At 51.7% G+C, this 24,891-nt stretch overlaps 1 long non-coding RNA gene across 1 annotated transcript; it reads left to right on the forward strand.

Annotated features, from left to right (window-relative positions):
* Window positions 1-3,982: 3,982 nt before the first annotated feature.
* LOC106728081 lies at window positions 3,983-5,811 on the forward strand. Its single transcript, XR_001364330.1, has 3 exons — window positions 3,983-4,025; window positions 4,179-4,303; window positions 4,434-5,811. It is a non-coding gene; the product is annotated as an uncharacterized LOC106728081 (long non-coding RNA).
* Window positions 5,812-24,891: the final 19,080 nt, after the last annotated feature.

Here is a 24,891-nt window from a genome sequence, read left to right on the forward strand (position 1 = left end):
GGGGTGGTGGCCAGGGCTGTTCCCACAGGCTCCACGAAGGGCACAGAGCCCGAGGATTTGCTTGTAGTTCATCCAAATTGCAGATGAAACCCAGAGCCCCAAACAAATTAGGATGCTCATGTAGCCTGCAAGGCAACAGATGATGCCCAAGGCACAGTCTGCATAAAACAATGTCCCGGACAGAAAAACAAATGAGCACCACCAGCATTCTAATTGTCCTCCCTCACACTTACGCTCTACATGTCGCCTGCTGTGGCTGTGTTGCTGATGGGTTCTCAGACGTCTGTCCTCTGAGGAAGCAATAGGAATATGGCCTAGATTCTGTAGAACAAAGGCTGTGTCTTCGAGGTGGCATAACTGTCCTTGAATTTAATCAGTTTTCTACTTTCAGACAAGATTTTTAAAAAATTAGATCGAGTAACACATAGTCTCTTCAAAAATCTCTCTATATAAAAAGCCAGCAACCGGAACAGGTAAAGGCGGGCAGCTGGGATGGAATACAGGATTTACTGTGACGGGTCAGTCAGCCTGGGAGGGGGTGGGAAAGGCTGGCAGTGCTCCGGAGAGGGAGGGAGGGAGGGAGAGCAGGCCCTCCATCCTCCGGGCTGTAGGAGTGAGCATTAGGAAGGTCCCCGGGAAGAACAGTCATCAGAATATCCATCAGCTCCCAGGTGTGGCCTTTCAGGGCCATGGTCTCCACTGATGGGTCGGCGCCAGGGCAGGGGCTCATTAGTCGTGCAGCTGGTCTAAACCAGGTGCCAGGGGAGGGTCCAAACCCCCTGACCAGCCCTATGAAAGGTCGGGGTCTGACCCGAGTGGCCAGCGATCTGCCAGGGAGGAAAGGTCACCCTGGGCCAGGTCCTTGGTTTTGGCTGTTGCTAGGCACCTGGCCCCTCCGCCGTGAGGACCTTCTGCCTGGCCATGGGCCTTGCTCTGCTCAGGTCTAGCTGCCTCCCACTGAGCAATCACTGGCCTCCAGTTAGATGAGCAGGGAGCTGCCTTTGTCCTCTTGCCTGAAGGAAAATGGTTTCTATGCAGCACATTTGCAGGTTAAAGGAAACAATAAAAAGAAACCAACAAACTCAACTGCTATCAATTTAGGAGGAGACCCAGGTCCTTGAGATCAATTGAACTGTGAACACGGGAGCCCCCTGGCCACCCTGGCTGCCCTGCGAGTCTCCCAGGGCCCTCTGTTCCCCGTGTGGCACTGAATCCTTTACAGGCGCCTCTGACCTTTGGGTGTCTGAGTTCAAGGTCTGGGCTCAGAGCCAAGCAGGCAAGGACCCACCTTGCGGCTGCCAGCAGCCAGCGCCTCAGGGATGGTGGACCTGGGGGCACGCTGCAGCCCCCTCAGGAGTTAAAGTGTGCGCCATGGTCCTCAGGGGAAAGTCAAGGTCAGACTGAGGAGACCCATTCCTGGGACTTGCAGACGGGAGTGTGAGGTGGCTGAGCAGGGAGTGTGAGAGGCAGTGAGAAATCAACGTTCTGTGTGACTGTCTGTTGTTATGGGGAATTATTTCCTCTTCCTGTGCCTCAGTTTTCTCATTCATAGAGGAAGAAACTAGACCAGCACCCACCACGTGGAAGACTGCCACACCCACATGCCCGCCCACCGGTGACTGCACCATGCCTCTATGACGGGCCAGCAACTCAGACAGACGATGCCACATCCGCACAGGAGCCTGCACCGCACAGCGGGCACCCCTGGACTGGGATGGGAAGCCCGTTGGTGCTTACAAACCATTGGACATCCACACAGATATCTCTGCAGACGGAGCCTGAATCCAGTTCAGGGTGATGATGACTGTCCATTTAAATATCATGTGGACAACGTATCAGGTGCTCTTTATACTAAAAGCAACATAGGCTATGGAAATCCCGGTGCACGAATTCAGGCACTGGTGGGGTCCGGCTGCCCCCCCCCCCACTCATGGGAGCCCACTGGGCTGGGGCAGTAGGGGTGAAGGGCCGCGGGAGGTTGGCCGGCCGGACCTGTCCCCTGTCTGGCAGGGGTCAGCCACAGTGCATGTCATAGCGACTGGTTATTCCGGCCATTCTGGCTTTCTGGTGGCTTGACTTGCTTTTATATAGATGAAGGCCAGACTCTAGCTTTTCTGTCTGTGTGTGTGTGTGTATGTGTGTGTGACTGTGTGTATGTGAGAGTGTGTATGCATGTGAGAGTATGTGTATGTGTGTGCATGTGTGTATGAGAGCATGTATGCTTGGGGGCATATGCCTTTATGCTCTCTGTGGGAGCTCACAACTTTTGACACATTAATTTCTGTCTCCACTGGGAGCTAACATGGCTATTTAAATAAAGAGCAGGGGGCAGAGCACACATTTGTCTTTTAAGCTTTCATTAATCATGTCTCACGGCTTTCTAAGAAATGTCAGGTATGGAATAAGAGATTTACTGTAACATGGATCAGTTAATCTAGCTTTTTCCTCACCCAACCATGGCCGACGAGCTGGGGATTTCAGTTATTACACAGGCGCGCACACACGTGGCTATATTAACACATGAGCATATCTAAATATAAAAGTAAATGCATACATCTATTTATATCTACTTATCAAATATGCATAAGTGATTATGCATCAGGAATTAAGCTGGTTTATGCATATATGCACATGCAGATACTGACAGGGAAGTGACACATTTTAAACTTCAGGGGATGCACTTCGCACATCCACACCAATGGTTGGAGTGACATACAGCTCAATAGACTCAAATATTCTGATAATATACAGCCAACATACGAAACATTTCCCAACCAAGTGTGGATGATGTCACTGTATATAACTGTCGTCTGCATTGTGTGTAATTAAAACTCCTGGATTCTTGGTGGCTGTTTCTTCCGTGCCTGTCACCTGGCCAGCGCTGGGCACACGTGGCAGATGCCCTCAGGAGCCGACCTACTGAGGGGTGTTTGGGCCTCAGGGTCAAAGAAGAAGAAATGGAGTCACTTGTGCTGAGCCCGGTGTTTGGGCCTCAGGGTCGAAGAAGAAGAAATGGAGTCACTTGCGCTGAGCCCACTCAGCAGACCAAGACTTCGACCTACCTCTCCCAGGGAGGAGGCCTTCCACCTGCTCATCTGGAACGAGGTGCCCACATGAGGGAAGTGATCTGCAGGGCAGACCCTGCCCTTCCCCCAAGGGAAGGCCACCTTGCCTGACATTTCTTTGTTAGAAACTTCCTTTTTGTGCCTTCTTTCTGCCTTATAAACATCTCCCGTTTCTACAGCTCCTGGGGGTTCCCTTCTGTTTGCTAGATGGGATGTCGCCCAATTCATGCATCAGTAATGAAAGCCAGTTAGGTCTTCAAGTGTCAGGAGGAGGAGGGGGGAGGGGAGGGGGAAAGGAGAGAGAGGAGGGAGGAGAGAGGAGGAGGAGGAGGAGGAGGAGAAGGAGGACGGGGAGGAGACAGAAGAGAAGGAGAAGGAGACAGAAGAGAAGGAGAAGAGAAGGAGAAAGAAGCTGTCTGCGTGGGTTGCCTGGCATCAGGCCAAGTGGCCAAGGAGCCTGTACTAACACTGAGAAAACTTGGAACTGAGCTATGGGCACACTTCGTTGGCCGCACCGCCCTTTCTCTGGCCTGTTCCGATGCCAGTGCTCCTCATTGAGTTGAAATCACCCTCGGGGCTACCACCCCGCCCCCTCCCCATGTAAACAGCCTCTGCAGAAAGTGATCAGCTCCCCTTTCTTAGGTAAATTCCCCTTAAAATCTGAGAGGATCTTTCCTGAAAATCCACTAAAATGTCCTATAGAAAAATCTACAACATACAAGGGAGGGGGTGTTAAAAGAAAGAAATAAGTAGAGAGAAAAAGAAAACAGCAATAACAAGGATAAACCAACCAATCAAAGCACCTGGCGTGTGAGGATGACGTCACCGCTGAGTCTGCTTAGAGAGAGCCAGTGACAAAGCCTCCCCCCCCCCCCCCCCACTAAGGACTGCAGTGCTTCTTCTTCTTTTTTAAATTCGACACAGACTCCTGGAGGGGCCGAGTGTGGAAAGAACACTCACGTGAGTGTAGGGAGAGTGTCAGGAAAGTGCTGTAAATCCTCTCACTCCTCAGAGAGCTGGTGGTGGGAGGTAGAGAGAATCCTGCCAGAGATAAAGATAAAGGATTGATGTCTCATTTAACTCTGCGCTGTGATATATATTGATTGATTCTAGTGAACATCCCAGCAGTCGACAGTGTGACCGGACGTCCCGTAAACATGCGAGTATTTGTACCGCTTCTGGCTGCCCCTGGGGTCTTTCCCGTGGGATGAGATCAAGAGGGACATGGATGGGCATGAGTGAGTGTGGCTATGTTCCAATAAAACTTTATTCGTGAACATTCATATTTCAATTGCATGTGATTTTTACATGATAAAACATTCTTTGTCTTTTGATGCGTTTTTCAACCATTATCCTATATAATGAAAGGCTAATACGTAAATTGTCCCCTGGACTGGGAGTTCCACCAGGAATTCAACCAGCTGCACTGGACAGTGACCCTGCCCTGGTGCCGGCCACTCAGCGGAGAGCACAGCCGGAGAGGACACACCTGGACGCTGCTGCCTCTGCTACTGGACCTTCCCGGGAGCTGCCCACAGTCTCCGCCCTGAGAGCCCTGAGGATGGAGGGCCCAGGGCCTCTCCCTCCCGGGAGCACAGCCTGCCTCCCCTTCCCTCCACCCAGGCAGGTCCCCTGAGCTTCCTCGCGCCCCCGCTCCAAGGCCCTTCCTTTGCCTCCACAGCTTGTCTGCCGACCATTTCTTCTGGGCATGACTTCTCCCTGCGGTTCACCCAGGAAATGCTCTCTGTGGTTTGGGTCTTGTCTGAATTCCTTCCCAGCCAGAACCCAAGGTCCAAGGTTGCTGACCCCACCAGTCAGACACCGGGTGCCATCCCCACCGCCCACAACACTACTACGTGCTAAGCTGTGAATGAGTCACAGAATGTCCCAGACACTCAGGAACAGCCTTTGAGTAATGCTGGTTAGTAATAGGCTGTAATTCAATTTCAAGCAAAAGATAGAAATAATGCGTAAACTGGTGGGAGTCTCAGCAGAAAAATGGCAACTATAAAAAAATAAAGAAAAAGACCCAAATGGAAATTGCCAACAGAAAGCCGTTCTGTTCTTACAGGTGTACTTGGAGAATTATGAGGAGAGGGGTTGGCAGGATGTTTAAACTGCAGAGTCCCTTAAGCAATAATCATAACACAATAGCCGCTCGAGGTGCTGCGCGTCTGAGAGGTGCCGAGAGCCCAGAGAACCAGCCCCCTGACGAGCGGAGAACATGGGTGGTTGGCTTTGAATTAGGCCGCGATGAGCCGCGCAATCCTGCGCTTACATTACCCCCCGAAGGTGAGATCTGTGAAACCAATGGCCCCGTCGGGCCGCGTGCCTGCTGCACAGCCAATGCGTCTCGCCTCACTGGGGACCCTCCAGCGGCCACCTCACTGTGGTAGCGGGAAAGATCAAAGCAGTCATTACTGTTGGAATGAGACTTCTGTTGACTGGCGCCACGCACGAGGGACGGCTGGCTCTCAGGGAGCCTCTCCAAGCACGTGGTCACCACCCCAGGCAGCCCACATCCCAGCCTCTGGCACTGCCATGGCCCCGGGTGGAATTGGGCACCATGTGGGGGTGTTTTTAATCACAATAGACAGACCGACCCAACCGCTGCCCAACTCATGGCTACTTCCCCTTGCTGCCTGGAGTCCCGGAAGTCACTGGGCTCAGCAGTACTAAAAGGGCCATCTATAGATATAAAAGGCTAAGCAACTGGCCCACCGGCCGGTAGGTATGACACACACTGACCACCAGGGGCAACGCTCAACGCAGGAGCTGCCCAGCAACAGCAACTTTACAGAGTGCCCTCTCGCACTCCCGGACCCCTTGGGGGATGTCAGACTGCCGGTTTTGGCCTGATCCCGCAGGCCAGGCCGAGGGACCCCACCTGTGGAGGGACCGCTCACTCCACAGATGCCCTTCGAGCCCTGGTGCTGCCGGGCATGGAGGGCAGCCTGCATCGTAGGAACCGATTCTCTGGGCATCTATTCCAGAAGGAATTCCAGGTGTTTCATTGTAAAAGAAAATACACTTTATAAAGAAAATGATGGAGAAATTTCAAAAATACAGAATATAGAATAATTTAAATGGTGAAAGAGAAGGACAGCTATAGCTAAGGAAGCACTGTTCCCAGCTCCGCCTCTTCCTGCAGCCTCTCCTCTCCCGGGTGTTCCCTCATCTGCTTATAGACAGACACAGAAGCCCATCCCTCCAACTCACAGATTCCCACCAAACGACAACAAATCCCCAGTGACTTAAACCATAGGAATGCTCTCTGCAAACCTAAATGATGACACTTTTCTTAATGTATAACATAAGCTTAATGAAACCATCATCTTGTTTTAAGGATTAAATAATAATAATGTGTGAAAAACCTAGCAGAGTGCCAGAGACACATTAATACTTTCTGATTTTCCTACTATTATTGCTATGATCGTTTATTATGATTATTACTAGAGGCCCAGTGCACGGATTCACGCATATTGAAAGTAAATTAATCAGAAGGTGGCTGGCGGGGTGGGACTGGGCGAGACAGGCTGGACACACCCTGGAGCCAACCTCCCCCGGTCCCTCCCCGGCCAGCTGCACCTGGGGCAGCACCGGGGCTCGAAGGGCATATGATCCTACTTGCAGCATTTTAATAATTGAAGCTTTTTCATAATTATCAGGAGTTAATCACCACATTTGAGGCAAAACATTCCCCAACAGACATGATCGGCGCTGGGCAGGGGTCAAGTATTTGGGGAAATGATGGCAGGAACGATTCCCGCTCATCAGTAAGTGGCCTTGCTGACAAGCACCGTCACACTATTTCCCCCAAAGGCCTCCTCTCGTAACTTACACGTATCGAGGTCACAAGCGCTTAGTGCTAACACAGTGTGATGTTTGCCCAGCATTAACCTTTCCTCACAGTTATGGCTGGCAAAGGACTTCGTGGGCATATTCAGGAAAAACAGCCCGAAGGCCAGGGATCAGCATCTACCCTCCCTAACAAATGCTTCAGTTTCCTCGCCCTTTCCCCATATTTCTTCTCTTTTAACTTCTCCAGTAGAAATTCCATGCCCCAGGTTTACACGCATTGGTTATCTGAGATCTTCCGAAATAAAATGCCTGTCTGAATTCCGGATGCCAGGGGAATTGTGGGCTATCGGAAATAAAGATGGCAGCTCTACAAAAACACGATGCCGAGAAGAGAGGAGGTCTTAATTACGGAGGACACAGGTCAGAGGGCTCAGCGATGATCTGCATTTTGTTTGTTTTTTATTTTTATTGATTTCAGAGAGGAAGGGAGAGGGAGAGAGAGATAGGAACATCAATGGCGAGAGAATAATTGATCAGCTGCCTCCACCATGCCCCACACTGGGGACCAAGCCTGCAACCAGGGGATGTGCTCTGAGGGGAACTGAACCGTGACCTCCTAGGTCAGTGGTCGGCAAACTGCGGCTCGTACACGATGCTGAGAAGAGAGGAGGTCTTAATTACAGAGGACACAGGTCAGAGGGCTCAGCAATGATCTGCATTTTGTTTGTTTTGTTTTTTATTTTTATTGATTTCAGAGAGGAAGGGAGAGGGAGAGAGAAATAGGAACATCAATAGCGAGAGAATAATTGATCAGCTGCCTCCACCATGCCCCACACTGGGGACCAAGCCTGCAACCAGGGGATGTGCTCTGAGGGGAACTGAACCGTGACCTCCTAGGTCAGTGGTCGGCAAACTGCGGCTCGTGAGCCACATGCGGCTCTTTGGCCCCTTAAGTGTGGCTCTTCCTAAGCCTTAGGAGTACCCTAATTAAGTTAATAACAATGTACCTACCTATATAGTTTAAGTTTAAAAAATTTGGCTCTCAAAAGAAATTTCAATCGTTGTACTGTTGCTATTTGGCTCTGTTGACTAAGGAGTTTGCCGACCACTGTCCTAGGTCATAAGCTGTTGCTCGCCCCTGAGCCCCGCCGGCCGGGCCCGACCTGCATTTTGAAGACGGGGTATGTGCAGTCAACCTGAGAGTCACCGGGTGCTCCTTTGAGGTGAACTTTCTATTAGGGCTCACTCTGCGAGAAGGGAGCATCAGGGCAAGCAGGGGTCAGCCTACGTTGTCACCCTAGGGCTTGCATTCAGCTTTACTGGGAGTTCTTCTGCCCTAGAAGCCTACCTGCTGTGCCATAACTAGAAAGCGCTGGCTCACTGGACGCTGTCCATGTCAGCTGTGTCTCTGGTGGGAGGCCAGGCCCATCGCTAGCAACTCCTGGTGGAACCATGGCAGGCAAGTGCGCTCAGGGTGGACAGTGACTCAGCACCCACCTCCTCTTTCTCCGAGATTCTCTGCAGAGGGAAGGCTGGAAAGCAGGACGGCCACTTCTTGGCTCCACAGTGAGCCGGCTCCTGGGTGCCAGGTGGTTCTGTTAACGAGAAGCACTGAACTCACTGAGAAGCACCGTGTCCTGCTGCTCTTTCTGGTGGCCGGTGCGCTCATGGCAGTGTGACTGTCACCGAGCAGTGGCCGTGTGGGCCGCGGTGGCTGTGTCACCACTCCCGGCTCCTCGCTCTCTGTGCTGGCGGGCACGCTACCCCCAGTGGCCCCAAGTCCCTGACCCTTGCTCCTCCGGGACTTTCAGGATTTCACAAACACCTAATTCCTCCTACAAATCCACCGCCTGCCCCAAACACCCGGAGTGGTCTGTGTCCTGCCGGGAGTCCAACGGGGGAGGAAGCCTCTCTGAGACCTGGGCTGGCTACCTCTTTAGTGAGATTAATGACAGGGCTAAACGCAGTGAGTGGGAACAAATGATTCCTTCAGTCTCAGATTATTTGTGTTTAAAAGCTGGGTCGGGAAAAACTAAACCCTATTGACAAATTACCCCTCAGTATATAATCCAAATGCCATCAAATTAAAAGTGAAATGTATCGTGAAAAACACTCGATGAAATGCTGTCCTTTGGAAATGTCTATTATATTCCCAGCTGCGTACCAGGTGGTGCTTAGAGAAGAGGGCGCCAGACAACTTCCTGCCTTTGAGGAGCCCACCCTTCATCAAGAGAGACAGACACCACACCGGGCCCTTCCAGTCATGTCCTGGCGGGCAGTGGCGGCAGGGCCAGGCCCGAGGACAGCCCACGGGAGCCACACTAACCTGGCTGGGAGTGAGGTTTCATGGAGCGCTCAGAGGCGGTGCTGTTTCGTGAGAGCCTTGCGTGGCCGGACACGGCTGAGGGATGCGTGAGAGCCGCGCTGGCTGACTACGCGATGGTTTTATGGACGCAAAGGGGCCACCTGCTCACCTGACAACTCAGGGGAGGCCTGCATGGCGGCCTTGCCAACTCAGAGACCTGAAGTCACCACAAAGGAGGGTCTGAAATGAAAACTTCTTAACTAAAAGCAGTTTATGGTGGGTAGTCATGTCCGAGCCGCCAACGGGATGGTATTAGGAGGCGAGTCCTTTGAAAGGGGCTAGAACACGAGGGGGGGGGCCCTATGGACGGGATTAGCGCTCTCATGAAAGAGCCCCGTGTCCTCCCACCGCGTGAAGACGCCAGGAGAAGGTCCCTGCGAACCAGAAAGAGGCCCCGCCGGACAGTGAACCTGCTGGCACCTGGGTCTTGGATGCCCAGCATCCGGAACTCTGACAAATCCATTCCAGTTCCTGACAAGCTACACGCCTCAGGCATTTTGTTAGAGCAGCTCACAGGAGCTGAGATATGTGCGTCCATTCGCAAACGCGAGTGAACCAGGATGTTCATGGAGAACAGTGGAAAGCATGAAGTATAATCTGGAATTGCAACCATCTCTATGGAGAGTTATCAATAATGCCGATTAAGGAGCGTCTGTCCAGGCAAGAGCCCCAGAGGACCAAGGTGCTGGGCAGGGAGAAGGCAGTGACTTGGTCTGAGTGAAGGGTCCAATAACTGTAAAGAATGGTCCAGCTTCTAGCAATTATTGCCAACTCAGAGACCTGAAGTCACCACAAAGGATGGTCTGAAATGAAAACTTCTTAACTAAAAGCAGTTTATGGTGGGTAGTCATGTCCGAGCCGCCAACGGGATGGTATTAGGAGGCGAGTCCTTTGAAAGGGGCTAGAACACGAGGGGGGGGGCCCTATGGACGGGATTAGCGCTCTCATGAAAGAGCCCCGTGTCCTCCCACCGCGTGAAGACGCCAGGAGAAGGTCCCTGCGAACCAGAAAGAGGGCCCGCCGGACAGTGAACCTGCTGGCACCTGCGTCTTGGATGCCCAGCATCCGGAACTCTGACAAATCCATTCCAGTTCCTGACAAGCTACACGCCTCAGGCATTTTGTTAGAGCAGCTCACAGGAGCTGAGATATGTGCGTCCATTCGCAAACGCGAGTGAACCAGGATGTTCATGGAGAACAGTGGAAAGCATGAAGTATAATCTGGAATTGCAACCATCTCTATGGAGAGTTATCAATAATGCCGATTAAGGAGCGTCTGTCCAGGCAAGAACCCCAGAGGACCAAGGTGCTGGGCAAGGAGAAAGCAGTGACTTGGTCTGAGTGAAGGGTCCAATAACTGTAAAGAATGGTCCAGCTTCTAGCAATTATATCACAAGTCAAAGCCGTAACCTAGAGCGAGGGAAGAACTCTTTGCAAGCTCCTCCAAGATGAAGCATCTTCCTAGAACACGGGCCCTTTAGAATAATCTCCGAAGGCCACCCTGACCAGATGCTGCGCAGACCAGCCCTGCCTCCGTGGGCATCGCCCACCACAGGACGGAGCGGACCCGAGGACGAGAGGGCTCCTGGGCAATTTCCCTCCCCGCCCTCTCCCTAGGATTGTCCTCCCACTAAATAAGGTGACAACAGAAAGCATCTCACCTTCCAGGTAACCTCTGCTTTCTGCCTTTGTGTACCAGAGACACCCCAATAACTTGGGTGTACCTCGTCTTTATCAGGAAATAAACCACCAGTCAGTTCCAGATTCAACTCAGAAAATCCTAGAAATTCCAGGAGCAATCGTTATGTTGGACTCTGCTACTTAGGGTTCCCAAACAAGGGGGCTGGGGAGACACATGTGGAGGTTCCGCCGGGCGGGGGGCGGACGTCATCTTTGCGATGTGGCTTGTCATCTGATGGGAGGTGGCAGCAGATCGGAGTGGACGGCAGAGTCTTCGTGCTGACCTGTGGCTGACTCTGGGTGTCACGGGAAAACCACGCGGTAGGGCTCTGCCCACACTGAGCCCCACCATGAGCCAAGCTCCTGTCACTGACGGTGTAAGAAGTCAGCCCTAGAGCCAAGGGTAGGCCGGGCTCAGTGCGCCAACACGTGAGAGAATCACAAGGCGGGAGCTGATGTACGGTCCGCCTTTCCCGCATTAACACAGAAACGGCTCCTCACCAGCACCCTGGCTGTGCGCGTATTTCTCATAAGAACCCCGAGGGGTTCTGATGGCTCCATTACAGCACCTGTGCCAGGCGGGCCCTTTCCTTGTGTCTGTGTTTTTCCTCTCCCTCCCCTACTGACAAGCGAGTGGGGAGAAGGGGCTTTTCAGTCATTACTTCTCTTGAGCATCGGTGCTGCCCCGGGAAGGAGATGCTGTGGGTGTAACAAACCATGTTTCCTGCGGGGCCGTGACTGTTCCGGCGGGAGGGATCCAGCTGGAGGCACAGCCTGCAGAATGGCGGGGCTTGGAATAGTGGCTGATGGAGCTCCTGCTTCGCCAAATTCAACAAAGTCAGAGAGGTTGAACCTGTCCCGCCCACTCCCAGTCCTTCCTCGGCCCCACGCCCCGTCTCTTGCTCCTGTCCCTACACACCCTGCTCTGTGGCCCTGGGGCCTTCACACCACCGTCACCCCACATCTTAGCCTTTCCATCAAAATTCCCATCGTTCTGTGCCCGATAAGGTTCAATCATTGATTTTTTAAAGACTTAATCTACCCCCCAACTAGAATGACTATCGTTTTTCAAACGCAGCCGGGTTAAATGTATTTTCCAGTTACTGGTAGGTTAGAACGGGAGAGAAGGAACATGACGAGACCATGAGTCAGACCTGAACCTGCTGCTGTAGGGAGGGTCCACCTTCTGGCTGAAACTGACTTTAGAAACGAGGAAAAACACACACAGCACAAATCCCACGCAGAGTGAAGGGTAAGGAGAAGGGTCCAGGAATCCCCCGCGGAAGCTTTTTTGGGGGCACATCTCCCACAGGCCTCTGGGGGGCGCTCTCCCTCTCGGGCTATTGGAACCTTCCATCTGGAGCACCCGCACCCTTGGTGCCAGCAGCTCTGTCAGCACCAGCTTCTTGCGAGAAATGTCCGGCCCTGTCGGTCTGTGTAATTGATGGCTGGGCGAGGGAGATGGATGTCCACTCCCAGACGGTCTCTGATCACCCAAACGAACTGTCCCCGGGCTGCGTTATGGATGAGCGCCCAGCGTGTCCTGTTGATGCAGCCACAGGAGCTGGGCTGCCGTCTGCCTGGGGAGCGCGTGGTCCCCTGACAGGCATCCAGCGGCCGAGGGCTGTGAGCAGGTCCTCCCAGTGCTTCCTCGTCCTGGGTCAGGGCTCGCGAGGTTTCCCCTGATGGGAGCACCTTCTCCTCTTCTCCCCACATTTTCACTCACCCCATTTCTCTTCAGATTCTCACCGAGCCCATGTGGTCCCGTCTCCACGGCTACCCTGGACGTCTGTGCACCCTCCTGTCCCCTTGGCTTCCTGTCTAATAAAGGCCTAAGTGGCAGCCGGATCAGTTGGTCAAAACAGGCAAGAAGGATGGGCGCCGCTTGTGTAAAACGAGTTCCTTTGCGCAGCCTCTCGGACACTCTTCCTCTTCGGTCCGGGGATGGGTCTTTGCGCAGCTCAGATGAATGGCTGGGCCCTTCCGAAGGGGCGTGACCCTCAACCTGAGCTGGCCTCTGGCTGCATCTCTGCTCGGAGGCCACATGCTGCTCTGCAGCCCCAGTTGGCGGATTTAGCTAAATTGGCTGTTACACCGGATGACAGCAGAGGGATTTGTTCCACATTAGCGCCTGTCCTCGGAGGCAGAGCCAATTATGCACTAGTCGGGGAAGGGGAAAGCGCCTCCCCCATCGCCACCAGCCCCTGAGGTGCCTGTCCTCGGAGGCAGAGCTAATTATGCACTAGTCGGGGAAAGCGCCTCCCCCATCGCCACCAGCCCCTGAGGGCAGCGTTCAGGCCACCACAAAGCTGAACAAGGGGCCTTGATGCCAGTTAATGACCCGTCCCCGCCCCCAATGTTCAGAACGGCTGAGGGAGGAGGCAGCCGGGGCCTTAGCTAGTCGCACCTGATTATGTGATAGTGGCCAAGGACTTAACCTGGTCCTGCTGGGGGACAGACTCCGGCCCCCCTCACGGCCGTCCCTGCTGACCCACTCGCAGGCCATCCCGCCCGCCTACTGAGCAGGGGGCTTCCTCCCTCCCGGACTCGTCTCCCGGACGACCTGGTCACCTTTGCTCACTGCAGTTGCCCGGATCATGTCCCGCTTAGCCCATTGCTTAGCCAGTTCCCCACGTGCCACCGGACCACTCTCTGCTGCTCTTCGTTGACCTACGTTTTCTGAATAAATTTTCAACATCGGAAGCAAATGGAGAAAAAGTGCATCGAGAAGCACGAAAATATGAGATGCTTCAGGATTAACATCTTAAAAGGAATCATCGCAGCAATCCATCATCTTGTCAAGCGGCCGCTGGACCACAGAGGGCTTGTGCCCAGAAAGAGGGGCCGCAAAGATGCCGGCTTCCTCCTCCTGCCCTGACTCCGGGAGTAGCAAGACCCTTTCACCACGGCTCCCCCATGCCCAACTGTTCACACTCAAAGCCGTGGAGATTTCTGTTTTTTAATGACTAGACATTACTTTTTATTTATTTATTTAATACATTTTTATTGGTTTCAGAGAGGAAGGGAGAGGGGAGAGAGAAACATCAATGATGAGAGAGAATCATTGACTGGCTGCCTCCACACCCCTTACTGGGGATCGAGCCCACAACCTGGGCATGTGCCCTTGACTGGAATCGAACCCAGGACCTTTCAGTCCGCAGGCTGATGCTCTATCCGCTGGGCCAAACCGGCTAGTGCTAGACATTACTTTTTAGAACAAATTCTGATTTACAGGAAAACCGAGGAGCCTTCTGAGCTCTATACACGGCATCCTACACATGGTTTCATGTATGACTGACACGGGGCACTGCTGTGACATGTGGCATGTACGTGTTATCATTAGTGGACCCACATTAACACAGGCAAACCTCAGAGACACTGTGGGTTCATTCCCAGACGTGCAAGGAAGCAAAAACTGCTATAAAGCGAGTCACAGTCTTCTCGCTGGTGGAGGGTCTCGCCTTCCATTTGTAAAGAACGCGACATCTGGGAAGCACAATAAAGGGAAACGAGGAAATGGGGTGAGCCCGCACATCACCGACTCAATTATACACAGTTTACATGACAGTTCGCTGTGTGCTGTGAAGTTCATCGGGTCCTGACAGATGTACCACCGTGTTTAGGCTCCATTACAGGCCACACGGGTAGGTTTCCCGCCCTAAGAACCCTGTGCTCTGACTAGTGATACCTCCCTCTCTCCCCCCGCTAAACCACCGGTCTCCTTGTCTCTATAGGTTTACCGCCTCCAGAACGTCGTACAGCTGCAACCACACAGTGTGTGTCCCTTTCAGACTCAGTCATACGCATTGAAGAAATGAGCGCTCATTTCTTTCCATCATATCATTGAAGGCCACCCTGCTGTGCGGCTGGGCCCGGGCTGTGGTCTTCGCCGACGGAAGGACATCTTGGTGCTTCCAGCGTGACATCTGTGTGCAGCACACATTTTCAACACAACGGGCCCCGTTTCTGGGAGCCCAGTGCTGGGTCACGTCATAAGATAAAGTCCAGCTTTGCAGACAGCTGCCAATTGTACCATGTGGTTGGACCCTCTTGCATTCCTCTCACCCATCCTGCGGGTTCCCGGGCCCCACGTCCCCACGGGCAGGTGGCGCTGTCCGTTTCCTGAGCTGTTAGGACTGGAATGGGCCTTTACTGCTCAGGGACTCAGCAGTTCTGACAGCACACAGGGCGCGCTTGTGTGGACCTTAAACCCAGCTGACAGTGAGTGAAGGAGGAAAGAGCTTCTCTTATAGCAATAATGCTCACGAAGGGACAGGAAGCAGAGAGCGGGTGATGGGAGGAATCAGGAGCACCTTAGGCCGTCACGTGGTCCCTCCGACGGAGAGGGGTCTGGAAAGGGGTTGTTCTGCGCTCAAGAACATAAAATGGCACAGGAGACGGAACACGCAGCGTCGTCCCCGACACACAGCCTCCCATCGTGATCTCACGCCTCCAGGTTCCCTGAACATGCCCATGGCGGCGGGCGGGTTGTAACCCACTCTGCCCATCCCTGAGAAGAGACTTTTGGGGGGACACTCTGCCCCGCCCCCCCAGTGCTTGGCCACCTGTTGCAGTGCTCCCCTTCCTGGCCCCCTGGGAAAAGCTGGCCATGCCCTCGTTTGTGACCCCATTTCCATTAGACCAGGGACATACGGTGTATGCATGACATCTGTCTCCTCTTGTGTGTCTTCCTACTGCTTTGTGTGTTTTGGGTCTTGCTTACTTGTTTTCCCTGCCTCTTCTGTCAGCACCTAAGAATATTTAGACATAGTAACCTTGATCAAGGATTGTTCAACGAGCTAAATTTGTATATGAAATTTAAAGAATGAGAACACTTTAAAAAAAATTTCCATTCATCTTCTTCTTTAAGAACAGGTCAACAAGGGTCAATGTCACCATCATCCCACACATCCCCAAAGTGCCTGATCCTCACAGAACAAGGGTACATTGGTGGTCATTTTCCCACTAGCCCAGTATCTCATGCTAACAGTTACTAACGAGAGTGAGAGAGGGCACTCCATTAGGATAAGGAGGGTGCTACCTCCCGCAACAGAGAACCACCAAGAATAACTAAATTGGGTTAAACTTTCATTCTCATGTCTCTAAGCTATAAAGAGCTCCACTCAATACATACATTGTCCTATTCTTAGCTTGAGAAATTACACTTGATTTCAATACCTAATTTAGATTCATTTAGAATTTTTGTTAAGATGCTGCCGATTCTCTCCGTGTCTGCATCCCGAATTATCCCCACCAGCACCCACTCGCTGCCCCATGGTCTTTTCAACTGTTTAAACAGACACTTCATAACAAATCATTCAATAGAAACACGTGATTTACGGAGGCAGAACATAGCGCTTCATTAAAATAAATTAGAGAAGTGTAGACCCAGAGTTCAAGCCAGGATAATTACTTTGCCATCATCTTGCCTATAATTTTTTTCACTTCCGTTACAATTGATTGGTTGATACCTGCCCTGTTTTCTTTGAATAAATGTATGCTTGTCGTTGCCTCTCTTTTGCATGTGTCTCCCTGCTCCCCCGCCCCCCCGTACCCCATGCCAGAACCGCTGTGGGGGAGAAAAGGACCCCTTAAGAATGACCCTGCGGGAGAGAGGAGGCACACGGGTGAGAGGCACACAGAGCCCTCCATGTCCGCACCCGGGGCCTGTGAACAGCCTGGACCGCTGAGCTCTGTCCTGGTGTTTTATTTCTACGTTTTCCTTGTTCCCCCGAATCATCTGGGTCAGCCATCACTGTGATAATCTCTAGGCGTGCAGTCTGCAATCACAGACTCTTTGCTGCTTCTTTATTCCCTGCTTTTCTTGTGTGAGACTTGTTCTTGTTGAATACTATCCTTTCCCAAGGGTAAAACCAGGTTAGGTCAAACCAAACAACGCTGGGTGAAAGGTAATCCTAAAGAGGCACCAACAACAGGGCGCTGGCGGGGTTCAGGGCAAACAATGCAAGAAGACACCGTGGATTCCGACGAGATGGGCTTGTGGACAGAACCGGCGCGTGAACACGTTACAGAAACCACTGGGCGGGATGCCAGGGACGCCCGGGAAACTGACAACCTCACTGAAAGTTAAGGGCCAGGACCCTTCACCTCCAGGTTGACACCTTAACACTCCAGATCATTGGAACCACTGCTCACTGATCTTACTGGGGCCCCCAGGGTATCACGGGACCCCGATAATGGAGCCAGCACAGGGGAAGGCACGGGCCGAGAACAGGAGGGCACCACCGTCTTGCTAGCCATGTGACTGGGTGACTTCATTTCTTGTCCTCGTCCCTAAATAGAAGCAATAATCTCCCCTGTCTATCTCAAAGGCTTAAAGTAAGGATTTGTGGTGACAGCAACAGCTAGTAAAATAAAACGACGGCATTTGTCCTCCTTCCTGGAGGGCTCGCTGTACGAATGCTCTCAGTTAAGTACTTTGCTCACTCAGTCTTGACAACAGCCTTGGGGAAAGGTAGTATTCACTTATAGATTCATTGGCAAGAAAAATCAGTCTCAAGAACTTAATCTAGGTTTTCCAAATCCACCTAGAAATTAAGCCGTAGAAGCAGGAATCCAATCCAAAATTTTCAGACTCCAAGGCCCATGTTCTAGCTGTTGAGGAGAAAGTACTTTAAAAAAGCATTGCCTGGATTATTATTAACGTGAATGTGTTGTTATAGTCATATTTTCCTCAGGGATCTGATGATTCATGCTGCTCTCAGGGCTAAAAAATGCCTATGGCATTGACAGTCCTTAGATATACAACGTAAAGAGGTGTCCAGCCTGCTGTCATACACCAACAATGGTAAGGGAGGCATCCTCTATATCAGTGGTTCTCAACTCTGGCCCTTTAAATACAGTTCCTCATGTTGTGACCCAACCATAAAATTATTTTCGTTGCTACTTCATAACTGTCATATTGCTACTGTTATGAATCGTCATGTAAATACCTGATATGCAGGATGGTCTTAGGCGACCCCTGTGAAAGGGTCGTTGGACCGCCAAAGGGGTCGCGACCCACAGGTTGAGAACCGCTGGTCTACATGACATCTCAGCTCAGGAAGCAGGAGCTCAGAGATGGTGGGACACCTGCACCTCCAGCTCTGTGATGGGGCTGCATGGAAACCCAACCTGAGCTTCGTCTCCGCGCAGTGTGTGACGTCACGAGTGTTACTATGAGCCTGTTACGAAGCAGGAGAACGAGGTCGGCATGAGGGGGAGGGGAGGGTGACCCCCATATTTCCAATGTCCACAGCGATGTGCCCCTGTGGGGCCGCCGACTTGCAGATGTCCTTAGGGAGTTGTGACACAGAGACCGACAGAAACAGACAGGGAGGAGTTTGCTGGTGTAGCCGTGGGTGACGCCTGTCACGGAGGGCGCCCCTCGGGGACAAAGAGAGAGATTTGCACGAGTGAGATTTTTATAAGGAAATTCTTTGGCTGCGGAGTCAATGGCCCTGAGAGGGCGGGTGACAGGTCTGTCTGGGCAGGAGGAGAAGCGGAGTCACAGTGCAGCCTCCTGGGAGTCCTCAGCCAGATTTTGGGAATTCCTTTGGGAATCTGAACCTGGGGTGACTCACAGACATGAGAGTAAAATGGGGCCAGGGGGACTCAGCCAGCACACGCGCATGTCTATGAGCCATTTGCAGCCAGAGGTCACGTGCTCCAGCCCCATATCTCATCCCGGAATCGGCTCCCTCGGGTCATCTCCGGGACCCGGGGTCTCCCAGGAAGACAGCAGCCCAGCCGGACGGAGATGCACCTGCAGGAGGGCCCTCATCTCTCTCCCCATCACCCCTCCGGAAACCAAGCTGCTCATCTGGATGAAACCCAGGCCACTGTGCCACGAGCCAATCCCGACGGGCCCTGAGGACGGGACTGGACCCAGGTCTCCTCCACGGAGGGCGTGAGAACCAGCCCCCTCATTAATCACTCGTGTCAGTGACTCCACAGCCACACACATGCTCAGCCAAATGGACTCCAGGCACAGTCATCACCACCAAGAGCAATTCCAGGCCACACGTTTACTCTTGGGCAAGAGATCATGTTGGGGTGAGTCTGCGCTGCGTCCTTCCCCCACGGCCCCTGACACGTGGCGGAGGCCGGCCGCGCACGGAGCCTGCCAAGCCCAGATTTCATTTCCCAGGCGGCTCCCGCTCTTCCTTCGCAGCTGGCCCGCCACCAGGAACACTAATCTGACTCCTCAGGTGAACTAATCCTATGCCTCCCCAAGGTGCACACTTCCCCTCGCTAATCACTCCCCTCTCGCACCTTTAATTAAGGAGCTGCTGCGAGCCAGCAACCAGACCTGCTGAAGCCACATGACCATTCCACCCGAGACGGCTGCCGAGCGGACTCTGCGTGAGATGCCAGCTCCGCTCCCTCTGCCGTCTCAGATCCTTAACGCGGGGTGGGCGTGGGGGCTGTGGGGATGCGGGGAGAGCCACGTGGGTTTGTGATTCCTTGTCAGTTTCCTTTTGGTTCCAATGACCCACTTTCTAAATGGCAGAGGGTAAAGGATATCCCAGAGTTGTTGTTTTTTTAATTCCTGGAACAATGATAATATCTATGTCATTAGCATTTTGCAGTTTACAAAGCTCGGCCTTTACAACTCGAGGTTCTGGCTGCTGCCTCTTTCCCAGCTCATCTCCCCACTTGTTCTCTGTGCCTCGGCCCAGCCTCAGGGCCTGTCTTCAGGTCCTAGAATGAGCCAGGCTCAGGAAGGCCTCCCTGCCCCCGCCCGTGTTTCCTTCTCCCCTCCCGCTCCCTAAGTTCCCCCCCCCAACAGTTCCCTTAAGCGTCACTCTCCCCAGGGGCCTCCCAGGACTCCCCCAGGCGGGTCCTCTGCTCTGCACTAGCTTCAGGCCGGGCTTGCCGTCATGAGCTTGGGGGCAGCCCTTTCCTCTGTATTCATTCTGTCCATTCGCTGTGGTTGCTTCGTTCAGGCCGGCTGCGCTGGATTCTCACCTCTGGAGAGGGTGAGCTCACGGTTCTTTCCATCCTTCGGTTCCCGGCGATGGCACAGGGCTCTGCACATTGTGAGCGCTCACTGTTTAGTCACGGACGATTCCATCTTGTCCTGTAGGAAACCCATCGGGTGCATCTGCAGGTGCAGAGACTGTGGCTCAGACAGGAACTCGACTTGCTACAGTTCTGTCTGTTAGTCAGTTCTCCATGCTGTCAGCAAACACAGCCCCGTTTCCCTTTCCACATCATTACTGTACCCGCTGCCCAACACACACATGCACACACGCCTGCACACACTTATCCACATGAACATAGGTGCACGCACACAGGTGCACACACATGCACACACGCCTGCACACATGCACAGGAGTGCTCCCACATGCCTGCACACACGAGTGCTCACGTGTGCACGTACACATGCTTACCCACATGCACACAGGTGCACACAGACACACGAGTGCTCACATGTGCATGCACACACGTACACACATGCACACAGGTGCACACACATGCACACACGAGTGCTCACATGTGCATGCACACACACGTACCACGTACACACATGCACACACACACACATACCACTTTTCCTGATGCTGAGGGAGAAGGAGGAACGCCCTATGACTGGGCAGAAAGACAGAAATCCAGGTCGGTGCCATACGCCCCCGACGGGCTGGAGGCGGGACCCTTCTCCAGGAGCCCTTTTCTTGGTGCCCTGGGCACAGGAGGAGCGTGCGGTTAGCTCACCGCTGTCTCTAGCAGCAAACCACCTTCGTCTGCTTGACGGTGCTGGGCCATGGCTCAGCCAATAACACTGGCTGTGAAAACCAACTCCGTTTTATCATCTGCCTCCGGGAGCACTGGGGGAGGGAGGTGGGGGGGGTGGGGAGGAGGAGCAGGCCGCATCCTGCCTGCTGCTTGTCTGGGCTTCGCCTCCTGTGTCTGTGTGCTTTCCGCAGCACTGGCTCTCCCAGCAGGCGGTCGGCGGTGTTCCCACACTCACAGGCCAGCCTCATTCTGTCCCTCAGGTGTCAGCCTGTGCCAGCCCCTCCTCTGAACTGCCGAGGGCTAATAATTCCAACTTCTAGGAAACCGGCAGGAGACGGGAAGTACAGCCCAGGGAACACAGTCAGTAACATCGTAATAACGGTGGCTGGAGTCCGGAGAGGACCAGGCTGGGGGGGGGCGGGGGGGGAGGGCGGCTCGTCAATTGCAGAAATGTCTAGCCCCTGGTGCACACCTGAAACTAACAGGAAATATTACTGAATGTCAATTGTAATTGACAAATATAAAATCCTTCCAACCTGTTCTCTTTGTTCTTCTTTTGTGTTTCCATGTCTTCAGCACCTGGTTAACAATTACCATATTAACTTCTCTCCTTTAAAACTACCGGCATGGTTTCTGTATCCCAATTTGACCCTGGCTGATACTATAGACATGAATAAAATATACCCAATAAAGCCATTGTGCCAATTAAGTGATAATATGTGAAAAATGTTCCCTAAATTATAAGGCTAACACAGTTGTTAATTTTTATCTTGTAGGATAAAAAACAGTCATTGCATATGACCCAGATAACAGAACTATGGCACGTTGTGTGCCAGCATTCAAAGAAGCAGAGTGCCAGTCACACATGGGGGTGATTCATTATGAGGTCATGATTTTCCCACCAGTGCAGACATTCAAGTTAAGGATGGTTATAATTTCTATACAGACTGCATGAGAACTGACATATATGTGTTGTTATGCCCAGATTTCAAGATCCCCAATAGACCACATCAGGGAGCCAGCCGAGTCCGATGCAAAAGCAAAGAGTCTTTTATTCAAACCCAGGTTTGGCTCCCCTACCCTCCCTACTGGCACAGCAGCAAGTGGCAGAGAGAGGGCCAGCCCTGTGGGAAGAGAGGTTTTATAGTAAGGGGAGGAGAGAGGACTGTGGGCCCTGCCGATTGGCCAGGCACAAGTTGGTATCTCATTACACAGGATGTGGTCGTATCTATGGCGCGTACTTCCCTTGATTGTCATTGGTTAGTTTAAAGAAGTCCTGGGTGTGGCTAGCAGAGGCTTGGGCTTCCGGGAAGAAGCCTTGCCGAGCACATGGCTGCCCAAAAATGGAGGACCCAGGGTAAGATGGAGGGTGTAGTCCTCGCCCTTTCATGTGTGTGCATGTGCATTCATTCAATCAATAATTCATTGTATTTACGTTTTAAATATGTATTTATTGATCTTAAAGAGAGAAGAAGGGAGAGGGAGAGAGAGAGAAACATCCATAAAGAGAAACATCATGCATCTGCTGCCTCCTGCACGCCCCCTACTGGGGACTGAGCCCGCAACCTGGGCATGTGCCCTGACCCGGAATCGAACCTGCGACCTCTTGGTGCAGGGGCTGATGCTCAATCACTGAACCACACTGGCCGGACAGTAACTCGTTTTATAATACCTACTGTGCGCCTATGACTTTATAGCGCACTCAAAATAGAGAACAGAGCACACTCTTACATATCAGTGGTGGAGATAAAACAAAATGCCAGGGACATGCATGGGCAGGGATGCAGCGGGTTAGGCAACACATGTATATGAACACATATTATTATGGGGCCGCACAGAGGAGGCCACCCACCCAGGCATGTGAGGAGCTTAATCAGTGCAGGGGGTTTGCACTCCAGGGGCACAGAGATTAGAGGTGACGGGGGCGGGGGGAGGGGCATTGGAGGAAACGTGGAGAAAGATCGCTGTGTGTGCTCTCCTCCTGCTGGTGGGCAAGGCGATTCCCACAGCAAGGCTAGGCCTGCCCGGGTGTCAATGAAAATATGCAAATAGCTGAGCTGGATTGGCACTTGGGCAGAGAAGACCCATTCTAACCTCTGTCTCTCTTTTCCCTCTTATTAGAGGAACGAGGGAGGGACCACACAGTCAGAGGTGCTAGAGCAGGAGAAACTGTCTGAAACGGCCCTATTTTGAGAAAAGGCGTCTCTGTTTATTCCAAATTTACAGATAAGGCCACTGAGGTGTGGAAAGGCCGTGTGGACGGCCCTGGGCTAGACAGAGGTGACATAAATGAAGGGAACCAGCCCCCTCGAATCCTCCCACAATACCAGGCTGCTAGCACTGTGTGTTTGTTCTGGAACACATTTTAAATTTTTTTTTGAAATTTATTTTTTTATTGGAGAACTTTAAAAAATGCCAGGTGTAATCAGATTCAGCCCCATAAAGCTGACATTTTCCTTACAGGAATATTTTTTCTATTGTTTGACATTTTAAAAAAATTTTCTCTGCAAGCTTTTTTGTGTGTGTGTGTGCAAGATTAGCTAATATTCATTCAAGTTGATGTGTTCTTCTCATATTGTAGACGTTAATAAAAATGACTTTTGTGCTTCATTTTGCACTTCAACTAAACGCTCCTCTTCTGCTAGAAAAAGTGTTCTAAATGCTCACGTTCCTCTTCTTTTCTGTCCTTTGGTGTTTACTTATTTTTATTGAATTTACTGGAGTTAACATTGGTTAATAACATTTTATAGTTGTGGGCTTAATTTTTTGTAAGGCTTCCAACCTTGTCTTAGCGTTGCTCATCTTGTCTCTGATTCTGTGAATTCATTTTACTTTCTGACTTTCCTGAGGAGCCCACAGAACTTCAGATTTGGGAAATGCTAGGCCTCCTGGGAGCTGGGCCGTTCCCCAACTTCTCCATTAAAAAAAAAAAAAGGCAACGAAACTCAGTTCTAGCAAGTTCAGGGAATTTCCCTAAGGTAATAGGTAAGGTTAGTAGAATATCTCAGACCATAGCCTAATTATTCCATGTCTAAGCCAACTGCTTCCCACAATAATGTGAGGAAAAGAAAACGTCTTTGCGATTTTTCTTAAAATTTAGAGTCATTAATTTATGTAAGCCTTATAAAAATTAATGCCATAAAATATCTTCATCGGCCCTGACCAGTTTGGCTCAGTGGATAGAGCGTCGGCCTGCGGACTCAAGGGTCCCAGGTTCGATTCTGGTCAAGGGCATGTACCTTGGTTGCAGGCACATACCCAGTGGGGAGTGTGCAGGAGGCAGCTGATTGATGTTTCTCTCTCATCCATGTTTCTAGCTCTCTGTCCCTCTCCCTTCCTCTCTGTAAAAAATCAATAAAATGTATATTAAAAAAAATATCTTCATCGGTCATTTAAACATTGATCAGGCTTTATTTGAGACCGCAATGTAACAATGCTTGAATATACAGGGTGTCCCCCAAAATATATACACACACTTTGAATAATGGCAAAGGCCGTGTTTATTAAATTACATTTCACTTTCAAAATTGAGCTACCAGCTGTCTGTGCGTGTACATTTTGGGGGACAGCCTGGATGTCCCATGGGAGGCTGCGATGCTTTTAGACACCAGATCTTTTTCCTGTGGCCCCACTCAGAACCCCCACACCTCAGCCAGTGCCACGTCTGGAGGTGCCACGTCATCAGCTGCTGTTGGCACCCATGCTCCCCCTCCACCAGCAGTGGGACCACCGGCAAGTTCAGCGCCGAGTCTGTTTCCTCCTCTCCAAAGTGGCTTTCCTTCCTGCTCATTCAAAGGACTGTTGCAAATAAGCAAATACGATGATGAGAAAAACTTGTAGCTTTCAGCTGTGAAAAACTTCAGCTTTAAAATATTGTTCTAAAGCAGTGGTTCTCAACCTTGGCTGCACAGTAGAATCACCTGGGAATCCTTTTAAAATCCCGATTGCTGGGCCTCACCCTCTGGAAATTCTGTTTCTTTGTGATGGGGTGGGGCCACAACATTAATAACAAAGAAACAGAATTTCCGGAGGATGAGGCCCAGAAATCAGGATTTTAAAAAGATTCCCAGGTGATCCTAATGTGCAGCCAAGTTGAGAACCACTGCTCTAAAGGTTACTAAAAAATATGTCCAAGCAAAGAGATTGGAGGAAGGTAAAATGTGTTTTACTATTGGAGTTATAAATGATTATGGCCTAATACTATACTGGGAACCCGAAGAACATTGAATGAATGATTATATAT

This window comes from Myotis brandtii, unplaced genomic scaffold, assembly GCF_000412655.1.
Source record: "Myotis brandtii unplaced genomic scaffold, ASM41265v1 scaffold532, whole genome shotgun sequence".
NCBI classification, from domain to species: Eukaryota; Metazoa; Chordata; class Mammalia; order Chiroptera; family Vespertilionidae; genus Myotis; species Myotis brandtii.